Raw genomic sequence first — 20,614 nt, forward strand, 5'->3', positions numbered from 1 at the left:
ATTACTGAATTAAAAAGAAAAAGGACTACCACCCAATTAAGAACAGGCGACGGATATGTACATATACGCAATTCACAGGAAAGGACATATAAGAGGCCAATGATCATGTAAAAATATTATCAGTGTTACAATCAAGAAATGCTAAGAAAGCAAAAAAACACAGTTTTTCCTTTATCAGACTGACAAACATTTGAGTTTAATAATATCAAGTGTGATGAGATCTATGAAAAAATATAGGGTGCTTGACTAACAGAAAACTGGAGAGAGTCAATATAGCTCATTGTCCCTATGGGCAACACAAATGGGCAAGAATGGATGAGCATGTGGTTGAAAGCGGTTGCCCCCAAATAAATCATAATTCCTTTTCCAGTTACTGGACCAAATCCAGTTTTCAGACCCATAATCTGCTGACTAAAGAGTTAGCCAGGTCCCCAGAAGGAAGGACTTCACCACATTATGGCAGGTATACACTGAATGACTACCAGGTCCTTCCACAAAGCAACCTGTGGCTGCTTACTTAGGTGGCTGTGCAGTGGGCAAAGGGGAATACCCAGATATTCCACAGGCTATTGAACGCAAGGTCTGAGCTGATACTGATCTGGGACCCAGAGCCTCATCATAGTCCCCTGTTAGAGTGAGGACATACAGAGACCAGGGAATAAGTGGCAGGTCGCTGGTCACCGGCAGGCCCACCCAGTGATTATTTCCCTGGTCTTCAAAATGTATAGTAAGGATTGACATAGCCAGCAGTTAGGGCAAGCCCCACATTGCATTCTTGGCCTGTGCAGTAATAACTACTGTAGTAGGGAAGGTCACGTGCAAGTCTCTGAAATGTATCAACCCCTGGTCAAGATGACAAAATGAAAGCAATATAGCATTCTGTGGAGGATGGAAGAAATTAGTACCTCCTTAAGAATCTTAAACATATGGCTGTGGTGGTTCCTATCATATCTTCTTAATTTACTGGGTTAGCCCCAGCACAACTTAGATGGATCCTGGAGAATGGCCACAGACTGTGACAAGCTCAGCCAAATAGCCCCAACTGCAGCTGCCGTGCTGTACATAGTATCTTTGCTAGAAAAGAGTAATATGGTCTCAGGTACATGTTATGCAGCCATCGATTTGGCAAAATCAGAAAAGAGGATGAGAAACAGTTTGTAATTACATGGACTAGAAAATATACATTTACGGTTTTTCCCTGGGGATAATTTAACTCACCCACTGATTGTCATAATGTAATCAGAAGCTATCTGGATCACCTGGACATCTTGTAGAACATATAACCCATCTATTATACTGATATCATCTGCTGCTTGGACAGGATGAACAAGAGGTGCTCGTAGTAGTAGGAGGCCTTGGTAAGTCACAAGTGCTCCATAGAGTAGGAGATTATCTTTATGAAGATTCAAGGACATCACTTTGGTAAAGATTTTGGGGGTCCAGGGGTCAGGATGTACGAGGACATTTCTTCCAGATTAAAAGGCAAATTGCTGCATCTGGCATCTCTTATCAAAAAAGGAGAAAGTATCCACTTTACATAGAAAGAAAAGGAGCATAAGGTGAGAATTTATATGAAATCATGAGGTATGATAAATAGCCTGATCGGCTGGTAAAGAATCTGAAAGAAAGGGACTGAGAGACAGGGTATAGGAGGTTTGGAATAGAGGCATGTGACAGGACATTTAAGATGGGCACAATGAATTTTTTTGTGTCCTTACAGCCCCTCCCATCAAGAGGTGGAGTCTATCTCTCCACCTCTTAAATTGGGTTAGGCCATGGGATTCTGGCCAATAGGAAAACAGTAAAAAGGTGCAAGAATAGGCTTTTGAAGTACCTGGGCATTGGGGCTTGCTCTCTCTTTCTTCTGGAAACTCTTCTGCCATTATGGGAAAAGCCTGGCTACCCTCTTGGAGGATGAGAGTACATGCAGAGAGCTTCCGCCAGCCCAGCTTTCCTCACCAAGGTCCTACTGTGGGAGCGAGCGCTGCTGGCAGGAAATGAGCAGAGGCAAGCCGTCCTAGCTGAGGCCCACTCACATCACCAACCCAGAGAATCAAGAGCAAATAAATGTTCAGCATTTGAAACCACTAGTTTTGGGGTAGTTTTTCATGCAGCAAATCTAACTGATAATGTAGCTTTCTAGGCTTCGCTCAATAGGATTTAAAAGAACTCTTTTGGCAAAGATTGGCTTCAGAGATTTGCTTCTGATTCAGAAAAGTCAGATGTGAGATTCAGAATTGATTAATGCCTTTCCTCTAGCATACCTGCTTCCCTTTCTTAGGTCATTATGCATCAGCCTTAGGGGTGGACGTCTACAAGGGAATGTGATTTAAGGAAGAGATTTAAAGAAAAACACATTAGCTTAATATTTTTCTAATATTATTCCTATTACTGAAGTGGGCAAGAAGCTAGTTAAACAGTTACTCTTATGCACTGCTAGTGGTTGAATAGATTATAACGGACATTTTTGGAAGGCAAATTGGCAGCATCAACAAAAAATTAACATGAATCTACTGTTTGAGCAATTCCACTTCTCTGTATCAGTTCTAGATATGAAGAAACATGTGTGTGTAAACAGGCAAGCACAAAGTTGTTAATGGCAACATTTTAATGGCAAAAAAATCAAAAACAGAAAAATAGCACTGCATATGATGCTCTGTCTATATTGTGGAACATTTTGTAATAGTTAAAAAGAATGAGGTAAATCTATTTGTACTGGCTAGGGAATGTCTCCAAGATATATTCCTAAGTGAATACATCCGTTAAGAAAATGCTAACTTCTACTACAGGTAAACACGGAAAAGTCAGTGGCTTAACAATGGAAGTTTAATTTTTTTCCTTATATAAATCACAGTGAACAGCAAAGGAGAGGGTGGATCTGCTCCACGCAGCCCTTCGGGACCTCAGAGTGACAGAGGCTCTCTCATCTTTCACCCACAGTTTCTAAGGTTGCCTAGCCAATGGATGTAGGGAAACTGAGGGATTCTGAGGGATTTTTTATGAGCCAGTCCTAGAAGTGACATTCATCACTTCTGTCCATATTTCACTGGCCAAATTTATCACGTGGCCAAATCTAATGTGCAAGGTAGCTGGGAAATGTAATGTAGTTGCGAAGAAGGAGAAAGAAGAATGAATTTAATGAACAGTTGGTGCCACAAACAGAATTAATTTCCGCACATTTACCCCAGATTTCCACAGATGCGTATGTCAAAATCTATGCTGCTTTCAGAGTGTCGTCTCTCCTCCTGTGAGTACAGTGTTTGTACTTGCCCTCCAGAGTTTAAAGGGATCTGATTCTAGTTATGGGTCTAGAGGTCACAGGTAGAGCAAGGGTGGGTTTCGAGGATAATGTGGCATCTCCTTGTGAGAAAACCATCTCAGATGAGGACTCTGCAGCCTTCACGCTCAGGAAAGGGACTGCTTTGTCACAAGGGGGTTTCACCCTATTCAGATTCTTCGTTATCACTAGGGTCCCATTCTTTCCAAATCAGTTCTCTAATTTTAGTATGAAAAAAGACCCAGAGAAGCTGTGAATTAAATGTAGGTTGTCATTCTGCAGATTCCAACACTGGACCTCGCTTTCACATTTACTGGCCTGCCAGCTACAAGAGACTAGAGGCTTAGGGTGGTTGCAAAAGCTCTTTGGTCCTCTGACCAAGGCACTAGCTGACAATCCCAGCTGAGCTGGCCATTTCCTCACCTGTACTCTGCAGGGCGGTCAAAGCAACCAGCCCCCTCGCAATCCTCTCAGTTGTCACTTTTGTCACCCTGTTGTATTGCAGCTGCCACTTGGTCTTCCAAGGACTCCTTTTTAATATGCTCTTCTTTCCAAACAACTCTAGGTGACGATTTTTAAAAAGTTCTTGTTACTCGAAGCCATCAGTATTCCATTTTCCACAAGCCTTTGAATCTAACCAATGAAATACCTAATCCTTGAGCAGCACCTTTGTAGGACTATTTGCTGAAACCATTTCTGGACGAAATACTCTAGTGGTCAGCGTTTAGTCAGGAAAGCAGGTCATTTAGGTAACTTAAACTGGAAAACATTTAAGTCATGGGATTTGGGGCTCATACAACTGTTGAACGGACTGCAGAAGCCGATAGGAAGAACAGCACTAGCACTTGGGAAATCAGGAAGTTCAGGAATCACAGGACAATGCCAGTGACAATCTCAGCCTTCTGCAACCCCCAAGCGGATGATTCATAGGGGGGTGTCCAGAAAATACGTCCTTTCTAGGAACAGTGGTTGCCATCTGCAGGAGCTGCTAACTTGCCCGTTTCTAAAGCAGTGATGGCCTCTGCTTCTCCTCCACTTTCTGAATCACACATAAGGACTGGATATTAATAGAAACATGCTGGCGAGGGAGCCTGGGAAGTATCCTCTCCAGAATGCCAGCCCTGCAATGCAGGGGAGAGCAGAGAAAGAGGCAGAGATGGCGCCAAGATAACAACAGTCAATCCATGAAAAACGAACAAACAAAAAACAAAGCAAACAAATTTAAAAAAAAATACAGCCGTGGAGCAATATGCAGGGAATAATGCCATTTATGGGAGAATAAAAACCTTCACAAAATAAATCTAGATTATATCGCTGAATAATACACAGTCAGAGGAGAGTCCTAGAAGGAAACACCAAACTGGTCACTAGTGAATATTTTGTTGCTGGTTGGTATGAGGATAACCATAGGCAGACGAGCTTTATTTAAAATTTTGGAATTTTTTTTTACAGTGAGAATATGTATTCAGACAAGTGAAATCAAGTGGTAAAAAGATGGAGGAGTATAAGGTAAAAATTTGAGAGGGATTGGGTTAAGAAAATTTTAATCTTTTTTAAAGGATACAGAATCTTATACATATTTATAGACTAAAGGAAGGAGCCAAAGATTCCAAAGAGGCTGGATGTAAAGAGAGGGGATGACTGGTGGAGCAAGGTCTTGGTGGCGTCTGGAGAGAATGGCCTCTGTTTCAAGGTGGGGGTCATAGCCCTGGAGACAGGATAGAGGGGCAAGAGCAGGTGCTGTAGCAGGCAAACTAGGAGGAAAAGGGGAAGAAAGCTAAGAGAAATTGGACTTGACCCATAATTTCTCAGTGGAGCGTAAGGCAAGACCTCGACAAGAGAGTGAATGGGGCAGTGGGGAGTTATGGACTATTGGAGTGACTCTTTGGAGTGGCGGTGTCACCTGGCCCGGAATCTGTTGAGGGAGCTGAAGTGCGCTGCGGCATGTGCCCATCCCAAGTCACTGGGTGGAGTCCTTTGAGCTGAGAGTTTCAGGCATGGTGCTTCTGAGAATTAGTACCTCTCCTATGACATCATTATTTAGAGTAGGGTTTCTCAACCTCAGTATTATTAGCATTTGAGGGTGGATAATTCTTTATCGTATGGGCTATCCTGTATATCGTAGGGCATTTAGCAGCATCCCTGGCCTCTACCCACTAGATGCCTATAGCACCTCCCTTCCCCCTCCCCCCACACACTAGTTATATAACCAAAAATACCTCTAGACATCTCCAAGTACCTCTGGGGGGAGGAGCAAAATCTCTTCTCATTGGGAGCCACTGAGTTTGAACTAAAGTTAGTGACCACATGTCAAGGCTACTTCTCGGGAATGTACAAGTTTAGAATGGTCTGCCTCCATGGAGGGTGGGAGAGCCTGTGGCATTTGGGCCAGGTATTCACAGGAAGACATGCCCAGACACTCAGTGCTGTTTGTGCTACAGGTGTCAACAAGTTTGTATGACAGGCGTCTTCTCCCTCAAAGCCAAGAGTTGCCCAATTAGCCAGTCTTTCTCGTAAATAACTTCTCATTGTCACCACCTTAAGAAGGAAAGAAAATTAAGTATGTATATAAAATTAAAGTATGTATCATAATTTTCATCAAATCATGTCACAAAAAAGTTCCCTTTCTCTTCCAGTATATTCCTATTCCCTTGCCTCATCATTTATTGGGAAAGTATTGGCACCAACTGCTTTTCAGGCACTGTATCAGGGGCTCGATACTCATGTAAAGTGTGCGTGCTCTCTTTCATTAAGGACCTTGGAGCTTATATCAAAGAAAGAATGTGATACAGAGTGATAATAAATATTAATGGACCCATACACACCCAGTATTTCAAAAACACAGCAGAGGAAGAATGCCTGAAGGGAGGTGCAGTCCGGGAGGCCTTTCAGAGGCGGTGATGTTTTGGTTAACTCTTGATGTCTAGGTGTTCAGAAAGCTGGCACAGGAAGAACATTTCGGGCAGGAGAATGGATTATGTAAAGACAGTGAGTCATGACTACACGTATTTGGAAGCTTTTGAAAAGGGAGATGCAACTGAAGTGTAGTGAGTAGAGAGATGAAATCAAACAGGGACCAAATTTTGAAGGACCTGGCCAGCTCTGTTAAGAAATTTGAGCTTTTCCTGTAAGTGCACCCATTTTAGGCATGGAAGCGCCCCAGTTACTGGGTTCTGCTCTGATCTTGACCTCTTTGGGAGGTTTACCCTTTCCTCCTCTTTTTCAGTTCAAGATCTAACCTTCTCACTTCAGGTAAGTATCATCCAGCCACCCACTTGGACTCCCCCAGTGAAATTTCTTCACAATCTTTTTTTTCTGTTTTTACTGCTGCGAAGAAGACCCCATAATTTTTGTCATTCCACCTCCTAGGCTCTTCATGACACTCTTATCTTCTACTTTCTGCTTTTCAGAAAGTACCATTCTGCTGGATGTAAAATTTTATATAGTGATTTTTTGAATAATATTTTTTTCCCCTGGGAGAAAGTAGCTGTCAAGTTGGGCGATGTTATGGGCATGGAGAAGGTTCTTTTGCTCAATGTCTCTCACCAATGGGTCCTAGTGTGTGTGTATGTGTACATATACACATATGTATATGTACACATATCTATATCTATATCTCTCTATATATACATGTACAGATGTATACTTATGTGTATATATGTACATATCCTGAAAGTACCTCCAAGAGAGAATACATGCTTAAGCCAATACCAGAGAAATTCTTAGGGATTGTTTTATAGCAGCAGCTGAGAGCAAGATGCTGTAGGAAGTGGATGGGTTTAGAGATACCAGAATGCAGAGAGAGAGAGAGAGAGAGAGGGAGGGGAAGAGAAAGAGAGAGGGAGAGAGAGAGAGGGGAAGAGGAGGCTGTGAAAGCCAACTTTTCACACATCCTGTGGTTCCTCACTGAGGAACCATAGAATACCGATGTGGGGCCAGGCACACCCAGCCGGTGCTAAAGGTTATTGGTAGGTGGGAGTGTTGGAAAGGGCAGGGGTTGGAGGACACAAGAGGGAAGCAATGGCATTTTACAGCTTTTGATAACTCATCTTCTGGCCCTTGTTTTCTTTAGAAGTTTTTGTATTTTCTAGTCCTTAAAAATATTTTAATATCAAAACAAAGTTATTTATTTGTTTTATTTTGAAAAAAGCACTTGAAACATTTACTAGATAACATCAGCTTTCAAGAAAGGTTAGCTGTTGAAATATCAGTGACTAAACACAACAAAGATTTACTTCCCTCTCACATTAGTGCTTTGGGAGTGAGGGCCATGTTCCCCACAGTCATTCAGGGGGCCAGGCTTTCCAACAGTGGTTTCACCACAGGGTCTCTGCCTCCTGTCAGAGGAAGACATGGGAAAAGAGCACCAGCGTGGAAGTGGGAGGTTTGGGGGCCAGGCCTGGAAGTGGTACACTTCACCTCTGTCCCCATCTCATGGGCCAGAACTGGTCACACGGCCCCAGCTGGATGCAAAACCTCCAGGAAAAGTACCTTCCTGCGTGTGTGCAAGTGGATTTAGGGAACCTACTGCACTGTTTCTGCCAACTGTCCAGGGAAGGAAGTTCCTGAATTTGTCAGATGTCTGTCTTTTAGTTACTCTCATGTCGCTTGAAGGCAGATCTTTAGCTTCACCATGTCCTGGGTAAACTATTCTGCAACAAAAGCTACTCCTGTTGCTCTAGACAACTTTCTAATAAATAAATTAGTGTCCTACATTCTTGTTTTCCAAAAGGAGTCAGATGATATGAGAATTCCTGTCTATAGAAGGAACTGGTTACTTCCCTCTCTTGCTCCTGCTGTTTAAATAAGTTTGCCTTCTGGTTTATGCATCTGTAAGTTTTGAGTTTGAGTTCACTCTCAAAATAGTTTCTGGACCTGGAAGGCTATAAGCGGAACCTGGAAGATAGTGAAACATGAGCATTCTGCTATCTCTGCCATAGGTCTGTCTGACACCTTAGTGTCATCTAACTCAACCCACAAAGTAGAGCATCAAAATGGGGCAGGTCAGAGGACTCCAGAAACTAAAAAATTAAGTCCAGAAAGATCAGTTAAAGCAGGATCAGAACTAAAACCAGGAACCTGAGATCCGGAAGCCAGAAAAAGGAGTCCGAAATGATTTCAGTATCTAGGTAAAGCAAAAATGGGGCAAGATATCTAGGCAGCTACATTGTGAGGCAGGAGCTTTTTACATGCCAAGCCTTACTCTGATAACGTGGGAGAGCCTGACTTTGCGAAGGAAGATGAGCTGGATCCACTTGACTGGTGGAAGTGGTAAGAAGGGCTGAGGAGGCCAGCAGCCGGGGGTGGGTGGAGGAAAGGGGGAAGAACCACTTCTAATTCTAGGAACTTTCCAATTCAGGACAAAATAAATCTGGGCCTTTTCTCCTCTGAATATTAATTTCTGTTCTCTATGGAGGTGTCCTAAGTGTTTAATTGAGAGGATTTAACAAGCTCCATGATAATTACCTCTTCTAGTCACCAAATTTACTCACATGAAAGACTTTAGGCTCTGACATTTAACTTCTGTGAGCCTCAGAGCCAAGGCTGATGGAGAAGAGAGATCCTAAATCAGGGCCTTTTTTTTAATCCATTGAGTTTTGATTCAAGAGCCCTTGAATTTGCATATATGATTTTTCTCTTAGGGTACGTACTGTTGGGCTAACTGGGAATGCGTACCACCAACTGTGACCCCAAGGAGATGCTGGGAATCCAAACTTCTGCCCAAGGAAATCCATGTTCAAAGCTTCCCCTGAAGACAATGGCTCCAACACCGGGTTCTCAGTCCACAGTCAGAACCGACTAAATCACTTGTGGGATCCAGTGCAAAATAAATATACGGTGTTTCTGGTTTCAAGATGGCGACAGCAGAGTGCTGAACAGGTGTGAGGCTCATAGAAGTGTGAAGTTGACCCCACCCACAAGTTATCTTCAGATTTTATAAATTCAAACTAAATGATAATTTTCCCTTCTTCCCTTCCTTAGATAATACAAGGATAAGTACATATTTAATGGGGCCATTATCTACCCAGATTTCTCTCTCTCTCGCTCCATTATCCAATTGGTGATAATTCCTATTGATTTTACCTAGAAATTTTCTTTTTCAGTAAATCTTCTCATCTTAATCCCTATCGTGGTTCAGACTTTCATTAGTTCTCAGTACTGTCTACCTGCCTGAAACTATCCTCCAAAATGATCTCTCTAAACTGCTAATCTGACCACATCATTGCCCTGCTTATAAACCTTCAAAGACGTTTTAGAACCTACAATAAAAACCAAAACGATTTAGCATGGCACACGTCTTCCTCTGCAAGCTGGCTCCTCCCTCCTGCCTAAGCATTACCCGCCTCACATTAAATGCTTCAACAATTCTAAACTCTGAATGGTTTCCACACGTTCTGTGCTGAGTCATGCTACTGCCCTGTTCTGCTGTTCTTTCCCAGCTTTCTTATGTTACCTCCTATGTAGACAGAATGAGGGCCCTTAAAGATATCCAGGTCCTAATCTCTGGAACCTGTGAATGTTAACATCTGTGGCAAAAGAGAATTTGCAGGTGTGATTAAGGATTTTGAGTTGGGGAGATTATCCTGGATTATCTGGGTGGGCACTGAATACAATCACAGGCATCTTCGTAATAGAGAAAGTGAAGATTACACTGTACAGAAAAGAAGGTAATGTAAAGATGGATCAAAGAGAGATTTGAAGATGCTAAGATGCTGTCTTCTGGAATGGAGGAAGGGGCCATTAGCCAAGAAACGCAAGGAATGTATCTTTAGTACAACTTCAAAGGCAAGGAGTGGATCCTCTCCAAGGGCAACCTTCTCAACACTTTGGCTTTGGCCTAGGGAGAGCCATTTCAGACTTCCAACCTCCAGAACTATAAGAGAATAAATGTGTCTCTTTAAGCTACCAAATCTGTGGTTATTTGTTTCAGCAGCCACAGAGAACTAATACACCTCCCTCCAGAGGACACCCTCCCTCTCGCCCCTTCCCCCAGAGGTTGAGTGCCCTTTCTCGGTGTACCTGTCGCATCTACTGCATTCTTCTATTGCACTGTACTAATTGTACATTTCTAATTTTTCCAATTAGTCATATGCTCCTGGAAGACAGGGACCATGTATGGTTCCTCTTTCTGTCCCTGGCATCTAGTCCAGTATGTGGGACATAAGAGGTACCTCGTAAATATTTGTTGAGTTGAATTTCTCCACAGGGTGAAAAGCAGAGCAAAGGGAATATCGAAGAGGGGAAATCTATTTTCAGTTTATGAAGTTACTCTTCCTATGATTATTATTTTCATTGCTCTAGGATGGGAGAACCCAATGGATGAGAACAGGTTGTGTAGAACACAGAGACCTCAGACTATAATCAACCAGACGATAGGACAGGAGCTCTCCAACGGAAAGAAAAAACTCTCAGAATAAGACGACTATTTAAATGCATTCTGTTAGAGCGTTTTATATAGAGCAATAGTCTCAAGGGAACATTGGAATGTCGCAATAAAATGTATGTCACCTTTTTTTGCAATTTTTTAGAAATGACATAAACACGGGCTGAAATTTTTGTACCAAGGGTAGCAAGGACTCTGATTCCAAGCAGTAACGCCTCACACAGATTCACTAAGGAACACACACACAAGCATCAGCCAAACTTGAAAAAAGCAAGGAAAAAATTATGGTCTAGAGGAAAAACTTCTCTTAGCCATGCTGACTAAGGGTTTCCAGTGGCTCCCTAGGAAGGGGGAACTGGAAATTTATGTTCTAGTCCCACTGCCTGCTACATACAGTTAGATATGTGAATTCTGCTTGCTTTTTTCTGTAGTAAAAATTACATCCATCGTTATGACATAATTTAATGTAAGGATCAGTTATGGTCAACCTATCTTTTGTCTCCTTTATGAATTCTAGAGTTAATGAACATCCTGAAATTTTATTATTGAACCCTATCTGGTCTGAATGGATCCTGGCTACTGGCTGTCATCTGGTCATCTTCTGGTGACTAGAGTGGATAAAATCAAGTAACAAACTCCCTTCTGCCCTGCAGACCACACAGTTCCAGTGCAGGGCTCAGAAGAGCTAGGTACTTCTCATGTGTGATATGACTCAAATTATAGTTTGCTCTGTTAAAAGGTAAATGCAGAAATGGTGGAAAAATTCTGAACTTCACAAAATTACTCACACTAATTGATAAAACTAGTTTTATGAAAATTAAAGCGAAGGGCAGCGCTAATAAGCAAAGCTCCGATCACCATGCCACAGCAATAAGTAGCACAGCAAATTCGGTGTCTAGAAGAATGGGAGTTGGCTCTTCTTCTTCCCATGCGGGCTGTCTCTCAACATGGCACAGCCTCTTGCCATCCACCACTTCTCCAGTTAAAATCAAATCAAAGTCAACCCTCCAAGAAATGTACTCCCTCCCATTCAGCGAGTTAAGGTCATAAAAATCCTTCGCAGAAAAAGGACTGATGATGATGCCCATTGCTGCACAGATTAAAAACACACACATAACATTTCTTCAGACAGATGCGGAAAACCAGAAAAAGAATTATGCTAATCATTTAATCAAGAGTCCACGTTTCCAAACAGAATGCCCAAACTTCAGACTTGGTGAGCTCTCCAAGGTGCCTCATATGCTGAAGGGACTCAACAGAATTCAATTAACATATCAAGACATGGAAGGGAAAATGCATTTTTAGATATAAGAGAACACAGCTGTGTTTGGGGTCTGTTGACTGTCTCAAGTTATTTTGAAAGTGTTTTGTTTTGATAATACATTGGCAAGTTCTCTTCCCCTTCATTTTTATACCCATGTGTATTTAAGGGGGAATTTGATCCATATGTTCCTGATTCAATTATACTTGACTCATCCCAGTATTGCTTTATAAAAGTGATTTGAATGCCAAGAATCTTGCAAGTTTCCTAACAAACTCTGAAGCTTTTTTTCCCCCCAAGTACTAAGAAATCTACTTTTGTTTATCCAGAATTCTGAGTATTATTTTTAAGGAAACATGTGAACTTTCACTCACCATTGTATTAGTATTTAGTTACAGCTTGGGATGATGGCAAAACGATGACATGAATAAAAGTGTACTGTATTGGTCATTTCATATTTCTATTACATTACTGTCCAAAAAGACATTGACCCCAAAATTAGATTATTGCAGGAATTATTAGCTAAATTCTTGAAAACTCTCTTGGTGGTGCAATTCAATTTAAAATATTGAGCATGAAGGAAGTGCAGATCATGCTGCTTTCAGGGAAGACAATTTCTGGAATGTCTTCCTCATTCCCAAATTAAATGCCCCCACCTTCGTACTTTCTCACAATTCACAAGGGGGGCTTTCTGGCATCGTGGTTGGTTGTTGAGGGTGGGCACTTAAATGGGACCTGCCAGAGTCTCTCCTGTTGACAATTTGAATTGGGAGGATAAGACAAAGATTGAGATAGACAGGGAGAGAAAGAGATAGGAGGAGGAGAAGCAAGAGGAGGATAAAAAGAAGAATAAGATTGGTTTTGTCTATTTGTGTGACGTGTATCTGTACCATATAAACTCAACCGCTGAAAGTGGGCATTTTACGCCATAAGGTCTATAACACAGAGTAAATCAAGAAGCCAGCACACAAAAACAGAATGAACCAGAAAATCAATGTATGTATTTAATGTGTTATTCTTCTCTATAATGTGTTATAATCAGTGGATTTTAGGTTCTAGGAAATTCAGTATGCTTTAATATGCTCTAATTATAAAATCAACAGAGATACTACTTTTCCCTTAAGGAAGTGGATAGAAAAGATGGTCCACATTAATTGCTTTTAATGTATAAAATAAAATTTGTATAAGGAAATGTTGAGAACATATTTAAAATATTATTTTAATTTAAGAGTACAAAGTATATTACAAAAATTACAATCTGTGCAATTGAAAGAATGATACTAATTTCTAGAAGCTAAAATTGTAAAATTACTGAAGATGAGCTCAGTTGAGACTGCTAAATCCAGTTTCTGCAAAATTAGTTTGTTACTCAAAGCACAGAAAGTTATATTTATAAATGCCTAATGCTAGAAAGATCATATGGAAGAAGAGGATGGTGCCCTAGAGAAAAGAAACCTGGCAAGCTGAAATGAAGCAATTTAAGATTTCTAACAAGCAAGGAAGCAAGCAAGCAACCAACCAACCAACCAAACAAACAAACAGATTTCTCACTAATTCATCATCATCACTGTCATCATCACCATGATTATATTATATTTGTTAAGCTGTCTCTTAAGCAAGTCAATGTATACTTTTGGCAATATGATATGCTAATAATATGACATATGAAATGGCATATTCACACCTAAATATAAATATGGTTAAATAAGGGAACGATGAGTAAAATACATCATATATATTTTGTCTCATGTCTTTCTTCTGGAGAAATGGAAGTAGATTTATTAATAGAAAAGGAAGTCCTGGCAGATGAAGACGAAAATCAGAAAGCCACTTTAGAAATGTTCAAATGATTGGTCCTTGATAAATGACACCCAAAGGTACTGAAAAAATTTATTGGTCTTTTGCCAAAAACATAATGATAACCTGTGAATAATCAGAGAGGTTCACAAAGTACTTAATGAGTACATATATTGTAATTTTTTTTTAAGGGAAGAAAGATTTCAGAAATTTAAAACCTGTGTACTTATCCTCAAATCCTGGAAAAATTATATAAACATGTCGTTAAAGAGTCTATTTGTGAAACTAAGAAAGAGAATGAGTATAGAAAACAGAATGGAGGGTTCTCAAAAAATTAAAACTACCACAGGATCCAGCAATTCCACTTCTGTGTATTTATCCAAAAGAAACAAAAACACTGACTCAAAAAGATTCATGCCCCCACCCCCATGTTCACTGCAGCAGTATTTACAATAGTTGAGCCAAGTGCCTGCAATGGATAAACAGACAAAGAAAATGTGGTATACATATGCAATGGAATATTATTCAGCCATAACAAAGAATGATATCCTTCTATTTGCAACAAAATAGATGGACCTTGAGGACATTATGCTAAATGAAGTAAGTCAGACAGAGAAAGACAAACACGGTATAATGCCACTTACTTGTGGAATCTAAAAAAACTACCAAAAAAACTGAACTTATAAATACAAAGAACAGATGGTGCTTACAAGAGGTGGAGGTGAGGGGCGGGTGAAATGGATGAAGGTGGTCAAGAGGTACAAATTTCCAGTTATAAAATAAGTAAATAAGTCCCAGAGTGTAACACGCTGCAAGGTGACTGTAGTTAATACTGTATTATATATTCTACAGTTGCCACAACAGTAGATCTTAAAAGTTCTCATCACAAGAAAAAAACGCTTCTAACTATGTATTATAATAGACGTTAACTAGGTTTATTGTGATAATTTTGCAAATGTACATATATTGAATTATTGTGTTGTACACCTAAAACTAATGTGATGTTGTATGATTATATCACAATTAAAAAAAAAAAGAAAGGAGCGAACACAAAGTTGTAGATAGCATAGATGGGAAAGAATGATCTCGTTTATGACAGAATCATGTTCCAAAAGAGAGCGGACTAAGTCTGACAGTGAAAATGAGTAGAGATGAATGTGAAGTGTTTCGTAGGGTCTCAAAAACAATTCCAAAAGTGAGAGGAATGGATGGGCTCAGTTTCCAGGGAAAAGATGAGTAGGAGTCTATGGTGAGAAGTAGTGTGAAGACTTGGGAGTAACGAGCTGTTCGCCCTGCTTTTCGGCACTCAGCCCTCTCCTGGGTACTGCCTCCCCCTTGAGGAACACTGACAAACCTGTGGAATCCAGAGGAGACACTAACCAGCATGAGGGAAATCTTCAAATACTTTTAGGTCTCACATGGAAGAGGGATTGAATTTACCTTATAGAAGTCCAGAAGGCAGGGGGAGGACCACAGCCTAAAGGTGTGATAAAAGCCACCATTTACTGAGAGTTTACTGTATTCTAGACGCCATGCTAATGATATTTGTCATTTCATTAAATGCTCCCCCAAACTGATAATGCCTATTACCTCTATTTTTCATGAGAAAAATGAGGACCAGAGAGATGAAATAGCTTACCCGAGGTCACAAGTTGTGAATGGCACAACCACAGTTTGAACAGAGAGAGACTGAATCTAAAGTCCGTCTGCCTGTGTGGAAGGAATTGTGTGATAATGAGCTTGCAGTCACAGGAAGTATGCCACCAGAGGCTGCCTGACAGCCCTGCAGTGCAAAATGACTTAGAGGTGTGTCTATCCTTCAGAGGGGCAACAAGGTACGTTCTCTCTAATCATATTTTTCCAGCTCTGAGAGTTATGAATTTGTTCCAGGGTGTTACCAGTATTTAACACTGATTGTTGGGATTATAGGCTACTTTTAGTTTTTTAAAAAATTTTATGGTACTCAGTGAATTTCCTTGCAGTGAGCATATATTAGAAAGAAGCACTTGAGCTGTTTCCTACTGGGGAAAGGAAAAGGATCTATGAATGTGTGTATAACTATGACAATTCCGGGTGGAGGTGTCAAAGACCTGCGGGGTCCCAAGGCTTTTCCCTGAATTACTGTGGCAGCGGCCCACGAGCGCTGGGACGCTGGGTGTGGGGGTGCAGCGCTCAATCAGTTCCAAGCCAGAGGTGAAGCCCCAAGTGGACCTTTTGGAAAATAAAGCTGTTGCTCCAGAGTTCACCAACCTGAATGGCTGGACCTTGAAGTTCTTAGCCGAAGCCAGAAAAGCCTGGGACTGGGAGACGGTGTGCCCTCCCCCCCCCCCCCCCCCCCCCCCGCGAGTTCTGGTACAGGTTCCGAGTTAAAAGGACTCAGTATCATATAGAAGCACTTGTTGATCACCGCAATGACCAGGTTGCAGTTTCGGCATCCGTTAGCGAATGGGCTATTCAAAAGCACCCTTATTGTACCAAAAATGTGGTGGTTTGTGAGAGGATAGGACTATTGCTAGCAGAACGATGCTGAGGAGCAGGAAGTGACTTCATGGTCTACCAACCCAGTCCTTGGGAGGCGGCCGCGGGCTCAATGAAACGACTACAGAGCACTATGACAGAAGATGCTACGGGGGCCTTGGAGACTCTGTGAATGAAAGAGAAGAATTGCTTGGAACATGTAAATAGAAGGCCGCAAGCTATTACATCCATTGGAAGGGAAGCACCTGGAAGAGCAGCCAGCTTGGAAGTTTTATCCAATAGTCCAACTGCAGCATGTTGTTAGTGGTTAAAATCCATCCTCCCTCCCCGTGTGTACGAGTATGTGTTCTTTTTTTAATCGAAGGCTGAATTCTCCTCTCTTGGACGTGAGGGAAGTATCTGAGAAAAGCTGTCACCAATCATAATTAACTTTTGAAGGACAAATGAAATGTTTATAAGATAAGGAATAAAAGTATATTATGAGCTTAAAAAACGTGAACAAATGATTTCTATATTGCTCAAAAAGTATTAAATAGGTGTCTGTTCTTTCAGAAAATTTTTAAAAAGCTTCCCAGAAGATTTTTTTTTCCTGAAAAATCTTAAAGATGTATAATTTTCTCGTTACACTGAGTTAAAAAAAAGTCATTATGTTGAAGCAGCAGGACTCATGGGTACGCTATGAAAACAGTTTTATTCTCCTCCATTCCCCTCCCCAGCACCACCTGCTCACACCCATTCTGGGGTTTATTTGTGTCTTTCAGTACCCTCCCCATCGCTTAACAGTGGCTCGCTTAGATTCAAGAAAAGCTACCTTCTGGGTCTCCGATTCTGGGAGAACATTTCCAGTCTCATTCTCCTGGCCCCTCCAGGCCACGTTGTCCCACGGAACTTAAGATAAGCCCAGCAGGACTCTCCCATGTGGCACACAGCTAGCCTAAAGGAAACGCTCCCTCTGTTCAGCCACTAGAGGGCTCACAGTCACGTCCCAAACACACTTCTCCCCTGGACAGCAGGCATTTCCAGTCACAGGCTGTTTGCCTATTTTTGAAACACATCAGATATTATCTACATGGAACAATTATTAAGCTTCCCATTTGGCAGAGGGATGTTCACAGCACATCAATCATATCCTTCAGAGAAATCTTGTCTAATCTCCAACTGCAAGTATTTTATACACTCAAGATGGGATTTGGCTTAAGGGTAACAACGCGAGTATTAAATATCTGCGTTGCGAGTTCTGGCTGGGTGGCCTAGCACCTCACTTCTGGAAGTGGAAGTGGTTATTCCCTATCATCTCGGGAGTCTCTTTACAGACAAAGATTGAACATGAACTGTTACATGAAGACTCACATATGTGGAATCTTACTGGTGTTCTGTCATTATGCTTGTGGGATGAGAGAAAGGAGGGAGGGGAAGATGGAAAGGCTTTTACATTTTCTTGAACTTCTACTATGTATCTGCCGCTGTGCCACGTCTTCTTAAATATACTTATTTGGGGGCAGTATTACCCTAGTATCACAACGGGAGCTCATGGAGAAGAAGGAGCTTGCACGAGGCGACACAGCTCAGAAGTGATGAGGTCCTGGGTCCGGCTGCCTCCGAACGCCATGCTTTTCCTACCTACACTTCGTTTCATGACTATATCATGATTAATGACTGCTTGATGTGGTAAGCCAATGACCTACATTTTTAAAATAAATAAAAGACAAGAATGTTATTTGACAATTTTTAAAAGTTGGGGCAAGGGGAACTCCTTTTAAAAAGGAAAATGAGCCATTGATCACTTTTATCCTGTTACCAGAGACGGGTGCCTAGGTTTTCCCAGTAGGTGTTCCTTCCTGAAAGATGACCTGCAACAAGTCACCTAGAACTTGTTACAAATGCAGATTCCTGAACTGAACCTTGTATTAGCTTTCTGTGACTGCTGTGACAAATTACCTCAAACTTGGTGGCTTAAAACAACACAGATTTACTCTTACAGTTGCGGAGGTCAGAAGTCAAAAGTGAGCATGGCAGCGTGCATGCCTTCTGGATCGTGCAGGGGAGGGTCTGTTTCCTTGCCGTTCACAGCTCCTGGAGGCTGCCTGCATTCCCTGCTTCACGGCTGGCCGCAGCAGCCTAACCTCTCCTTCTGTCCTCACATCTTCTCTGATTCTGAAGCTCCTGCCTGTGTCTTTCATGTACAAGGACCGCTGTGCGTACATTGGGCCCACCCAGACAGTGCAGGAAAATCTTCTCATCTTAAGATCCTCAACTTAATCCCATCTGCAAAGTCTTTTTTGCCATGTTAGAAAACATATTCACAGGTTTAGCGGGTTAGAATGTGGATGTGTTTGACAGGCCCTTATTTTGCCTACTATGACACCCTAGGAATTCCTATTGAGAATTTGACATGGGGCCCAGGAATCTTCATATCTCTGAAACCCCCTGATTTATGGTAAAGTTGGAGAACGATTACTATAAATTAATACATACCTTCTTTTTAAAGACAAGCATCCTAGGGGATCTAATTTCTTCTTCAATAGCCTATTTTAAATCTAAGTATGTTCTATCACAATTAACAAAATAATTTAAAGTATGACTTTGGCCCTAACCCAATGTTCTAAAGTTGAATGCAGGATTCCTTACTAAGATTTTACAACAGACTTTAATTATTTACAATATTGTGGTTAATAGCATTAATTTTATAGTCAAATAGCCTTGGATCTGCCACTTACTTAAGTTACGTAACCTTGCTGTGTCTAGATTTTAACCCATCTATAAAATTAGTGATAATAGTCTCTAACTCTCAAGAACATTGTGAGGATTAAATGAGTTATTACATGGAAAGTGCTTAGACCAGCACCTACTACATGAGACATACTGAATAAACATCAGCTCTTGTTATTATTCTTGAATAATAATATGGTTCACCGTATTTGCATCTCCTTGTATGTTACTGCTGTGCTGTAGGGGTAAGTGCACACCCCCAGGTTCTGTCTTCATCTGTAGTCAAGGAGGGAGGATGGATACCACAGGTGGCCTGTGGTTGTTGGTGGGGCTGCTTTGTTTTCCCTGCAGGACTTTTTTATCTTACTTGGCTCGGTGCTCAGTGGGAACGAATGAAGTGGTCCTAGGACTGGGAAGAGTAGGGAGAGTAGGACTCTCCTGCAGAGCGGAGGAAGGGGATGAGCGAGACATGGGGCACTCTCAGTTGAAGGTCAGAGTTATTGCATCCTGTCCACGGGTGGGCAGGGGGCGCCCTCTAGGAGAGGGTTGTATCTGTGAGGGTCCTGGCAGGAAAGAGATCGCATGTTACAAATGGAATAATTTTAGAAACATTTAATAAAGAGATGTGAAGGAGGAAGAAATTTTCCCCTATTCTCCTAGGTTCTTCTAGCTGTTCTAATAAGTAGATCAATATGTAACAGATTGATAAGAGGAAATGACCAATTACATATGTACACGTGGGAGCTTCACATACATGAGGGGCTCAGAGATAGAAAGGAACAATGAGGTACACGTGGCGTTTCGAGCTGAGAATGAAGGAAAGAGCCTGGGGACTTCACACGGAAGGAAAGCCGTTACTGTACCATCGAGAAGAGCAGGTGTTCAGTAATTAGAAGTTGGGCCTGCTCTATACATAGGCCATAAAAAGTTATTTTTGGTGATAACTCTTGTTATGGGCAAGGCCCCAAATTTAAATTATTTAAGGGAGAGGAAGAAGTTTTCCTTGAGCCTGTAGGGTCTCAATTGTCAAAATAATTCACATGCCAAAGTCGCACATCTTGGGGCAGCGGGTTCTGAACCTCTGCAGGGACATAGGTGGCAAGGAGAAGGGAGTCCAGGGACCAGCAACAGCAGGGGTGCCGTTACTGTCCTTCAGCCAAAAGGGGTATGGGAGGGAGCAGAGACAGAGCCGGCTGTGTGGGTGAGGCCATGGGAGTGAGCGATGGGGCGCAGTCAGCCCTGGGCCACCTCCCAGGGAGAAGTAGGGGCGGGGAAGAAAACGCTGACCTCATTCTCTTCCCTCTGATCTCCTGCTGGCATCCTCTCTGGCGAAACCCAGAAAGCCAGAGGACATCTGTGTGGTGCCCGCAGGCCAGCCCCTTAGGGTTCAGAGCGGGGCTGAGAAGGGTCAGGAACGGTTCTGAAGGCGCATACGGCAGATCTCCAGGACAAGGAGTACTTTCACTCCGTGGGAAAGGTGTCACTGCCCTAAAAAGGTGATGGAGGAGTGTTTACCCATAGGGTAATGAGCTGGGGGTCAGGGACTGGGGCGAGGATGGGAATGGGGGTGGTGACAAGGCAGCTGAGACATTCTGGGCATCCCGGTAGACCTGGTCAGCACATCGAGAAGCGTAGAAAGTGCCAAATAAGCCCCAGTGGGAAGATTGACAGGACTTGTGTGAGCTCGCCTTGTTTCAGGGAGGGTGCC

At 42.0% G+C, this 20,614-nt stretch overlaps 1 pseudogene; it reads left to right on the forward strand.

Annotated features, from left to right (window-relative positions):
* The first annotated feature begins 1,002 nt into the window (after nucleotides 1-1,002).
* On the forward strand, nucleotides 1,003-16,369 carry LOC118607773 (annotated as a pseudogene).
* Nucleotides 16,370-20,614: the final 4,245 nt, after the last annotated feature.

Source organism: Rousettus aegyptiacus, unplaced genomic scaffold (genome assembly GCF_014176215.1).
Source record: "Rousettus aegyptiacus isolate mRouAeg1 unplaced genomic scaffold, mRouAeg1.p scaffold_m13_p_10, whole genome shotgun sequence".
In the NCBI taxonomy this organism is placed as follows: Eukaryota; Metazoa; Chordata; class Mammalia; order Chiroptera; family Pteropodidae; genus Rousettus; species Rousettus aegyptiacus.